Source organism: Phyllostomus discolor, chromosome 12 (genome assembly GCF_004126475.2).
Source record: "Phyllostomus discolor isolate MPI-MPIP mPhyDis1 chromosome 12, mPhyDis1.pri.v3, whole genome shotgun sequence".
NCBI lineage: Eukaryota > Metazoa > Chordata > Mammalia > Chiroptera > Phyllostomidae > Phyllostomus > Phyllostomus discolor.
This window is the reverse complement of record NC_040914.2, coordinates 57,518,873-57,530,341: the sequence shown is the minus strand read 5'-3', so window position 1 is coordinate 57,530,341 and position 11,469 is coordinate 57,518,873.

Here is an 11,469-nt window from a genome sequence, read left to right as displayed (position 1 = left end):
CTGGCCTAAAAATCAATTTAACAACAACAAAAATTAATAGGAGAAAAATGCAATTGAATTCTGTACCTAAAGGAGCTCCATAAGAATATGGGGCCCATACACAGTCAGACAGTTGAGACTTATGTGCCATCTTGAGCTAAGGAGACCCTGGGTAAGGGGCTGGGACTTCAAGGGGAAGAGAGATAATTCCCAGCGAGATGGGAAGAGCAAATACAAGGCGAACAAATGTTTGCCATGCCTTGCAAATAAATCTTTCCGATGTACAAAGAGATTATCTTTGGTAATAGCTCCATTCCTATTTGGTGACACCTCCCTATATCTAAATTCTTTTAGACATTTAAAGGAGAGGTAAAAAGAAAAACTTCCTATGTCATCTGTCTCTTAAAAATAACCAGCCTAAAGTAATACTCATACCAAAGAGACACCTTTAGGGATGGCAAATTCTCCTCTCCTATACTAGTTTAGAAGCCTCACACCCAACATGAGCTAGTATCTATTAATCACTTCAGAGAATATATTCTTGGGTCTCTTCATGAAACATGCCAATTAAGACCTTCCCCCCGGTATTAAATTTCAAAGTTATGGATTGATATGAAATTTTTATCATTAGTACATACAACCTGGACACAATCTAATAACCAGGGATTGTTTTACTATAAGCAGTGCTGCTTAATAATACACTCGATAATCTATTGTACCTTTGTATACAGTCAAATCCCCCAGGGAGCAGAGAGAGTTAGCTGAAGGTCACATTCTCATTCAGGATGTGAAAGTGTGTTAACTCCCACAGTGGCACGAGGTCCCCAATTTTAGTTTGCAAACAGAGAATCCCCTCGTTAAACATTCATATACTCTGGACTAAATCGGATTTTATACATATAATTTGAAGATAAAGGGCTTGCATATCTGAACATTATGATACTTTCTAGTCATATTGTGAAGCACCCCCCGTGTTTGATAGCCACTGGCAAAGGTAACTGAAAGGGAAGAAGCAGTCAGTGAAAATTTATTCATGTATCTAATGCACATTTACTTGCTTCTTTGGCTAGAAGGCCCTATTGTGAAATGGTCGGGCTTTGTGTAGGATTTTCAATTTTAATGGTAAAGCAGTGGCAAATTTAGTCTCAAGCAGCAAAATGAGTTTGTGTGTGTGTGTGTGTGTGTGTGTTTGCTAATGACTCCACTACTCAGTCAGGCACAGGAAGAAGGTGGGGTGGGGTGGCCGAAGAGGACGGGCCCAGCCATGACCACGTGCAGGGCGGGTGCTAGAGGAAACCGCAGGGTGGGTGGAGAGAAGCAGGGAGGCCCCGAGGCTCCTCCTAGGCTCCTTATAGAGATGTCGTTCACAGGACTTAGGGGAGGGGAGGTGGTCCACTGTCCTCACCAAAATGTTACAGAGGAAACATTTGGTTTCAGGAGGTTGAGGAGGAAAATGGGTCTCAGAGAGGTTCGTAGGTATCACGTCTCCACACTGAGCTCCTACCGTAAGGCCCTTAGCAGTGTGCTTTCTGGCTGTGCTAGTCCACCTTTCTCCGGAACTCGCCGTGCTCCCTCTGGTTACGGAAACTTTGCACAAGCTGAGCCTCTGTCAGGGCCAACACCACCACTGCCATGTCGCCATCCTCACCATGATCATCGCTGCCATCATCATCACCCACCCAGACATGCAATTTCAGTGTTCATTTGCTTATATGTTCCTCTAGAAAGCAATCTCGACAAAGGTAGGGAACATACCTGGTTCTCTGCCTTGGCCAGTGCTTCACACATACTGAGTCCTTACAAAGTTATTTTGATATTATTAATCACAGAACAAATGCATGCATTTAAATAAAGACTGTTGTGGCAGGGAATTGTGGTTATGATTGGGAAAATTTAATTTTAGTTTGCACATGAACCACCTAAACAATGTTCAGCTTTGAAAATGTTTATTAGGGAAAAAATTACGGAACTCGAGATAAGGGTGTCAGAGTGTGTCTGTAAAAACTGCAAAAGTCTAAAATGATCACGATCATGGAGATTCTCTATGTTAAAAGGCAAGAGATAATGTAAGTCTCAGTGAGGCTTATTGTGGTTGGAAGAAGGAGAGAGTGCCCAGAAAAGTGTTTATGGATAAATGAGAATTACCAATTCACCTTTAGGCTTGGGAAGGTGGTGACTGCTGCAAACTTTATCTCATTTCCAGCTAGAAGATGGAAAGAAAGGGTGTCACCTAAAAGCAACTCAGTACTTTGGGCTAGAAAGCACCATTTCATAAACTCATTTACTCATCACGAAAAAGGCTATTGTGCTCCTATTGTCATCTTTTTGAGAATGGGGAATAAAAGGAGTTTCAGAAAGTGGTCTCATTGGCCCGTGTAACACGGTGCCTAAAACGGCAGGTCCCCCAAATGGTATTTTCTAGTTCTGGTATCTATAGTCTTCCGATACATTCACTTTTCAAATCTCTTTCCTGTTTTCTGACCTTTCAGATGCCCTTCATCTATCAGCCCAGGCGGCCCTGTATTTTCCTTTTAATGCTTTCCCAAGATCAGGATGGTTAAGACCTTTCAGGTTTTATTCTTGTTATAAATGAAAACATCCCCTAGGCTATAGTCTTGGCTTGGTGTTTTCTAAAAACAAATACACACCTGTCCGAGACCCTTTGCGGTGGCTTCACTCAGATGAATCACTGTCATTTCTGTGAGGGAAGCGAGAGTAATTTCTGGGCCTTTTTCTCATCACCTGCTCTCTGCTCCAATTATTTTTAATTCGGAGGCCTCTCCTCCCATTCATCGTTCTCAGCGCAATCTTCTTCCCCTCGTGCAGGGTGAGGGATCACGGTTCCCATAGACCTGTGTCAGGATGCCGGATTACCAGCTAGCAATTAAGGGAGGCCCTTCATAAACAGGCATTATCATTCAATTACGTGAGAGTCAGAAGAATGATGTCTTTCCGCGATGCCGGCATCCTCAGCCACATCAAAGAGGCCAGTATTTATTTCAGATCATTATACCTTGATGCCTGATCAATTTGACCATCTTCCCATTCTGGGGGGCACACAAAAGGAAGCTTTGTCTGCATTTCACGGCCATTGATCATTCCTCTGGCTTTCACACTGCAAGGCTGAGATCAAAGAAAAAGAAGGAAGTGAGATTCTGCCGTCTAATGCTGAGAGCCAAGCGTGATCAGAGCCCGTGTTTCCTAATTGTTCAGTATCACCTCTGCCCACTTTGTGTTGTGGGACAGACACACACTGGAGCCGCTGAGATGATTACGTCTCCTACCGGATACATTGTGCATCAAATTCTCCTTACTCTCTTTGATTTTTAGAATCAAAACAAACCCCCAAATAATCGATCCAAATGTAGATTCCAATCCAAATAGTGTATCTGCAGACTCTGTTGGTAATTTGCTGTGGGATTTACTCAGGTGGGCTTCCTTATCTGAGCCACAGTTTCATACATGGAAACCGAAAAAATGTAGACTTGATCATTTTTTACATTTTCATTAGCAAGCTAAAAACTCAGCTTTGATATTCAAGTGATGCACCACCAAATTAATTTACTTATCATAATTGCTTTCATCCCACAAGCAGAATTCGTAAGAAGAAGGTGTGATGAACACATGGATTTTTTTTTTACAGAGAATGTATACCTATAATATGATTTTATGCCCATATACTGTACTGTATTATCTCTATAAAATAGGAACTCTTGGAGTAAGATCTAACACTTTCATTTGTTTAATCATGAAATGCATATATACGTAACACATGACACGAAACCCTCACTTAATCCCATAAAATCACCTACTTCTCTCCAGGGGACTCCACTTCTGACCCCTCAGAGATCAACCTATCACATCCCATTTTATGCAAGTAAATATGGGTACTATCAGCATTTACCTTTGGTTTTACATCAGTGGGGCTGTACTTTGCATTATTACTTTGTGACTCTCTCTTCCCCCCACTTAGTAATATGCTTTTCAGTGTTTTCCACAGCAGTGTGTGGAGATATCTTAGTCATTCTCGTTATGAATGCATGGCAATTCGTGCCATAAAGATACCATAATTTAATGAATCCATCTGTTGATATCAATTTAGAATTTTCATTTTTTTTTATTTTTACAATGACCAAAATGCTGAAAAATAGACTTTGTTTTTTTTTTTTTCTAATTGCCATTGTACTTTTCCGTTTGCAAGGGCTCCCTGTGATTTGAGTAGTGATGCAATATACACCTGATAGTTAATTCATAGAAAGATGGTGCTATGTGTTACCCTAGTGACGGATTTAGATTTATATGTGTAGTGATAGCAATAAGCTTGTCAAGACTCTTTACCTTTTACACTATTACTAGACGGACCCGGAGCACCAGCATCAATTACAAACACAAGGAAGGGAGAATGATTGCAAGATTCAGAACTATTGTTATACTTCTGCACCCAAGAGCAGAAGGCAGCCTCATAGCTTCTTCCTTCCAAATCTTCCCTTGCCTGTTCTCTGGAAGATGCAATGTTACAGAACAGGGCCGTGGGGGGGTTACCATATACTATTACCTAAAGGACCCCCACCCCCAGTGGGTTTGCTATGCCCCCCACCAGAGGAAAGATGTTTCTCAATGCCAGAGATTTGTGAAAAGGAAAGGAAATGTTTATTTAAAGTTATACAGACTTAAAGTAGTGACCTAATGCCTTCATTAAAATATTAAAGTCCTTTAGGATAGCCGCAGATGCACGCAGTCCTTCCTTCTCTCTCTACCCTAGTCCAGGGTACCATATCTCAGGAAAAGAAGTAGAAGTCCATGAATCAGGCTCCCGGCATCATCATCTGTATCGCCACCAGGATTTCCAGTTAATCCGAAGCTATGTGGCACCTTCTCTTGGCCCACCAGCAAGAGTCCTCTCACCCCTTTTCTTCCAGACAAAGTCTCTCCTGCTTCCTAAGCCACATGGCCAAGAGAAGCACCCCAAAGCCTCACTCTCACCAAAGCTGTGGGGGTCCCCACTCTAGCCAAAGACACATGGTTCTCTCCTTGCCAAAGCTGTGGAGCCTGGGTTTAAATCCCCGCACCAACCTTCCTCTGCACTCCCATTTCCAACTCCTCCTACAGTCAGTTACACCTGCCAGCACTGCTGTATTATTCCAAGTTTACTGGTGTGTCATCCTAAGTCTGGGCAGATGTGACCCCATGTCATGGAGCCAGTCTTCTCCAAGCTCTCACGCAGGTGCCGTAACCAGGAGGAGTTCTCTCCAAGTTACATCTTGGGTGGAAGTCATTTCCATCCCCCTGGCTCAAAGCGTGGCCACAGCTATTTAACATACCTATGCAACCAGTTAAAGGTTATAGATGTGTTAAATGACCTTGCCAGAGGTTAGCTGCAAAGCCATAGCTGTTGCTGTACAGAATCGCTCCCATCGCTGTGCAAAATAGCTCTGCCTGTTCCTGCTCCATGCGTCCCTTCCCCCAACTCACACCTGTGGGGGGAAGCGGGGAGGACATTCTATATATATTTTTCTAATATTTCCTGGACACCTTGAGCTCTGGACCCCATTGCAAATCACTATTTGGGTCCCTTCTCTTGGCTGCACCCTGTTACAGGAACAGATTACAAATACAGATGTATTCAAAAGGGAAAAAGAAAAGACAAGAGATTTCAATCCATTCATCCATTGATTCTTTTTAAAAATGTGTTTGCACAATTATGTCATTGCATAAGAAATGGTTCTGAAGCATTTGGCATACACTGGTCACTCTAGTAGATTCAAAAATACATGTTACCAAGGAGTCTGGAAGAAAAATTTTTTTTTAAAAGATTGCTGTTTATTTACCACTCAGTGTATTTTATTTAACAATAGCACAAGGTAGGGCTTTGATTTCAGCAATGTAGATATGCAAACAGTCACAGAGAATGACTTCTCCTAGTTTCGAGAGTGTGATAGTCACAGTCAGACAAAACAGATTCTGAATGACCAACTGCATGTCTGTAGTTTCGATGTCTGCTTTCCTGATCTGGAAAGTTAAAAATAATACTACAGTGTCTCTCTGGTCAGGCTGAGTTTAGCACAAGACCTGGACACCACAGAGAAAGTAATCATGATTTTCATTTTTGTTTTATAGTGTGAGCATGTTTAACGGTCAAAGAGGGGCCCAGATAAATAGAAGCAGAGGTGACTGATGAGCCGTGCCTTGGGGTCTGAACCAAAGGATGTGCTGATATGCTTGACCTCCTGACAGTAAGAGAAAAGTCAGAGAGCGAGGACAAAAGCCCAGCTTAGGGAGAGGTGGAGAATCACTGTCCTGTAGAAATCAAGACCCATTATGGGGTGGGAAAAGGCTCAAACAAATTCAACGGGGAGAGAGAGGATGGTGACATTACAGTGTCCCCTCCTCCCCCACCTGATGTGCTCTGTTCCTCTGCCTTCTAACTTTACCTCTCTTTACTCACTGGCTGGTAATTCAGACTCTTTCCTCTTATGTCTGGCGATGGCCCCTTGCCAAGGCAGGGTGTGTTCTCAGTGGGCACGAGAGTGTCCGCTCTGTATTTCTTTAGCTCAAAGAGAGGGTTGTCATCTCGGTCTGCCATGCTGGCCCTCGCAGTTGCCCAGGACCGGCAAGAGCCACATCAGTTTACTTGACTTATTGGCTTTCTCTTTCTTTCTCCTCTTTCCCTCTACCATTATTAGACAGATGCCTGGAAGAAAAACGTTTGCTATTTGGGACTAGGCAGCATGGGTTTTACTCTGGTGTGTACCAGAACAAAATAGATGACTTGGCACCGTCCATTTCCAAACAGAGACAGTGTTCATCGTTATACTACAATAGTAATGTCTAATTTCCAAGCCGTTGTAAGTCATAAATAGTATAAACAAGGAGAGACGCTTGGCAGAAAATGCATGATTGTTATTTTTTTGTTATTTTTACTTTTATAGTAGGTGACTAAGACTGAGTAAACTGGAAGACCCTACACAATTTTAAGAATTTGCTTTCACTCTTGTTCGTACGATCCTAGTTTGAATTTTACACGATGTTCCTCTATGTGTACTGTAGTTAAGATCTCATTGGATACTACTGCATGGACTAGACACTCCCCCAGATGGTCTTGGCTAAATTTTGGAGCTAAAGAATCACCACCATTCTAGGAAAGTGTTTGCATATAGATGAACTCACTGCTTACTTTGGACCTTTTGACCCCTTTTCATCTCCACGGGGGACCACCCTTACTTCCTTTAAGTAGCTTCGTTATTCAGTGCTCACATAACTTGTATTTTAAAATCTTTAGTAAGATTCTCAAAACACGCAACCTTCATGCATGAGAGCAGTACACAAGATGGAATGACGTGAATTTGTTGGGACTTCCGTTTCAGTACTGGGGAACGGAGCTTTTATAGTCACTGCCCCATGATCTTACCAATTGTCCCTGGAAGCACCCAGTTGTGTCTTTTTGATAAAACTGTGGATGGGGGACAAGCCCAAAGATCACACTTCAACAAGCACCCAACAGTCACCTATGTCTCTTTTGTTATCAGCCTCGTATAAAATCTCCTTGACTTTATAATTGACAATGTGGAGGTATAGTTACTTCATACCTTATGCTGTCTGACTCACTATAGAGAGGACTTTACAAATTAAACAGTTTTACAAATGAAGACACACAGGCAAAAAGAAAGCGGGTAGGAGTGAGGAAATGATACAGAAATAGTTTAAGGCACCGCAGGGCATTCAGAATGCCTTGAAAAGTGCTGAAAGGGAAAAGAAACAGGCAGAGTACTGGGATTGCTCTCTCTCTCCCTCTCCACCTGGCTGAGTCCCGGCCTGCCTTCAGAACCATTTCCTTTCAGAACCCGCCCTTGTACTGCCTCTGGTGTGGTGTAGGTTCTCTTCCTCTAGTCTCTTGTCACCCGTGACCTTCACCATGGAAGCTTTCACAGTGGGCTGTATTGAAACAGTCTAGCTCCTCCTCTCTCTAGGACCCTATTGTCAGCCTCTCTGGAATCTCCTGTTCAGAGCTAATTTCCATGGTGCAGCATATAGTTGGCACCCATTGCATCTTTATTGAAATGGGGTTATTGCAGGGCTTTATAGTGAGCTGAGATCTTAATGAGATCACCAGAAAGCGTAATATATAACTTTATTGTTGCTAAGGTGTAATCTCATGGTTTAGAGCAGGGGTGTCCAACTCACTTTCACCAGGAGCCACATCAGCCTCGCAGCTGCCTTCAAAGGGCCGAATGTAATTTCCACTCCTTAACAGTTAAGGGGTAGTTGCATGTATACAGTCCTCAAATTATTTCAGACCTTTGCAGGCAACCTCAAGGCTGATGTGGCCCCTGGTGAAAATGAGTTTGACACCCCTGGTTGAGAGATGATGAACTAAATGCATCACAGATCCTGGTGAAAGGGGTAAAGGGTGGGATAGAGGGGTATAGGGAGACACACCACTCACCGTGAGAAACGTATATGCAGGCTTTCTGCTTTTATAGTTGGACCAATGTGTCACTTGGCCAAGAAGGGCTCTTCTAAATGTCTTTCTATGAGGGTCTTGGAGCCATGAAGACTTGTTGTGAGTATTAACCTTTAAGGTAGAAAGGCACTTGGTTAGAGGTAGAATTTGAATCATAGTTAAGAAGGGTAACCAGTCAAAGCGGAGGAAGCGGTACCAAGCAAGACTGGGTAAAAATACAGATTTAATGAAATTCGTTCAGAGTCAGGAATCAGTTCTAAATGTTGTTCAAAAGAACAGATGGATGGGAGATGAGGTTCAAGTTTGGCGTTTGCATACACCTCTGGTTGACACCATTTAACCTGGTTTGGCAGGCTTTAGCATTCTGGTTGCAGGTTAAGAGATGGATGGTACGGTGTGGATTAAGTAACCTATGCCGGTCAGGGGACTAGCAGGAGAGTTTAACATAACAAAGAGAGCTAAACATTGTGGGGTGTGAAGCCAAAACAAACTTAGTTTACCTTGAAGGCTTGCCCAAGGTTTCACAAAAGGGGAAACAATTGAATGAGGTCATGGAGAATGAGTAAGGGATCAACATACTGAACTGAAAAGGGGGGTTGGTGACAAAGCCGCGGTTATGGTGTGTTAATACTCCAGCATGTGTATTAATTACTAAGGTCTGAAGATTTCTCTTTGTAATTCTGATACTGCATTTAGTAGATGCTTCTTAGCTGGCTTAGCCATTCCATGTTTCCTGTTTTGATACATGGAGGATTAACACAAACAAGATAGATCCTTAGAACTATGAGTTCGGTCATCTCAGTCATCAGCCTTCATATGCATGTAGTCTTCTCCAGTTTAAAAAAAGTACCGGCAGATTCAGTATCATTCTGTGCCCCTCCCCCACACAGACATACCGCACACAGCCTTGTTAGAAACGTCCAGGCAGAAATGAGGAAACCGAGGATCAAAGAGTGTAGTTCTTCTCTGATATCATCCTGTAAGCAGAGGAGCCTGTGATTCAAAGACGATTCTATTACCTGAAACGCTCTTTTCTTCTTTGTGCAACATGCGGCCTCCCTGTGGCCCTCTGATGCAATTAAACACAGAGTCATCTGTGTGAGAAAACAATGTCCCTCAAGAAAATGCAGTTGTCTCTCCCAGAATTACAATAATATGAGAAGGAAGTCAATAAAGTTAAAAAATCAAACAGCCCTTACTTGGCTTGGGGATAGCCCTTTACATGTATTATACCTCTTGAATTGCCCCCCCCAAAACATGGAAGATAACTATGCACATTTTACAACACAAAAGAATTATGTTCCAGCTGACTAAAGGTCCATTTTCTCTCAAAGGACACATTGGTGCATAAACAAGACAACATATCATCTTATTTATACGTGGAATCTAATGAATAAAATAAATGAATGAACAAAATAGAATCAGAGGCATGGATACCCAGAACAGACTGGCAGCCGTCAGAGGAAAGGGTTGTGGGTGCTGGATGAAGGAAGGTGAAGGCATGAGCCAGAGAACATTTATGCGAAATCTACAGACACAGACAACCCCGTGGTGACGGCCAGAGGGAAGAGGGGTTGGGGCTGGGAGGAGGTGGGCAAAGCGAGGTGGGGAGGGGGGAGATGGGGACATCGGTGATAGTATCAGCAACAAAAATAAAGTTTAAAAATACATACGAGGACAAGATCTTGAGCCATACTCTTTTAAACCTCTGGGCGAATAACCACAGTCTTCTCATCTGTAGAATGGATGAACGAGCTGAACCCGCCTTCCAGGCTTGTTCCAAGTATTGAAAGGACAACACCTTAGAGCACTCGGAGCAGTGCCTGCTGCATTGCAGGTGCCCCATGAAATCTAACTTTCATTGTAAGCCCTTCCTACTTTGTGCCCTCAAAAAGGCTGCAAGGCTGCCTATATCGAAAGATCTGGTCTACCAAAGATGCTACATGTATTCAGCAATATTTAATTTGGTGCCTCATGTTTTATTAATCAAAGCCATTTATCACTGCCTGTCGGAGCTGATTCAGCAGGAGATAACGGCGCGTCCACAAAGGCTGGACACAAGTCCAGCCGAGGGAACAGACATTTCACATCTTAGCCAATGTGTTCAGTGTCTGAGCCCGAGTCCCACCCCTGATAACACTTGTTGAAGCAGTGAAAATATCTCCTTTGCCTCTGACAAGGAATTCAAACATTGTATTTCTCTCCATATAAATCCTTTACTATTTTGATGATTCATGCCTTCATTCTGCCTTGTCCACCATGGCCAAGGACACTCAGGGCTTGCTCTTAGGCAGTGCTGGACCTTGAAGGCCACCCTCCGTCACCTCTAGAGCATGGGTGGGAAGGGAGAGGCCACCAGGTGATAGCGGTAATGCACAGCTGACTGGGGGCCTTGAAATAGCCCCCTTAGGGAGCCCACTCAAGTGAACTGAGCCATTAATCCCACTGAAATTTACAGCCGTGGGGACACAGGGGAGACTGAGTCATGGCCGGCAACCCGTGAAGTCTTTAGGAGGGACAGAAATATGCTCCTTTTATGTATTAGATGCCGGGATGATCTAATTGCCAAATCCATCAATGTCCATTGGTGGCTGCTGTGGCATGATCTGACTGACTGCAGCATGGTTTACAGCTGTGTTAGAACTTTCATTCTTTTAAAGGCCTTGCTAAAAAAAAAAAAGACTCCTTCTCTTCCTTAGGAGGTACCCATGGCCAACAACAGGAAAGCAGTGCTATCAAAAATCAAGGCAGGTGACCCCAGTTCCCAAGTGACTGTGCTAATTTATCGCTGTGTACATTTTTAAAGGATTAACATGGAAAATTCATGTATCACATGCTATACATGTGCCTTTAGCTACTATCTGTAGAGATTAAATTCTCTGTGTCTTTCATTCTCCCAGGGTGCTGGTACCTGCAAGACACCCAAGCCTGGCACTTTCAATGAATGTAGGCAGGTAGGACTGAGATCTAAGTAAAGGAGGGACAAGAGGTGAGGTGAATTAGCAGATTTAGTCAATGAACTTCAGATA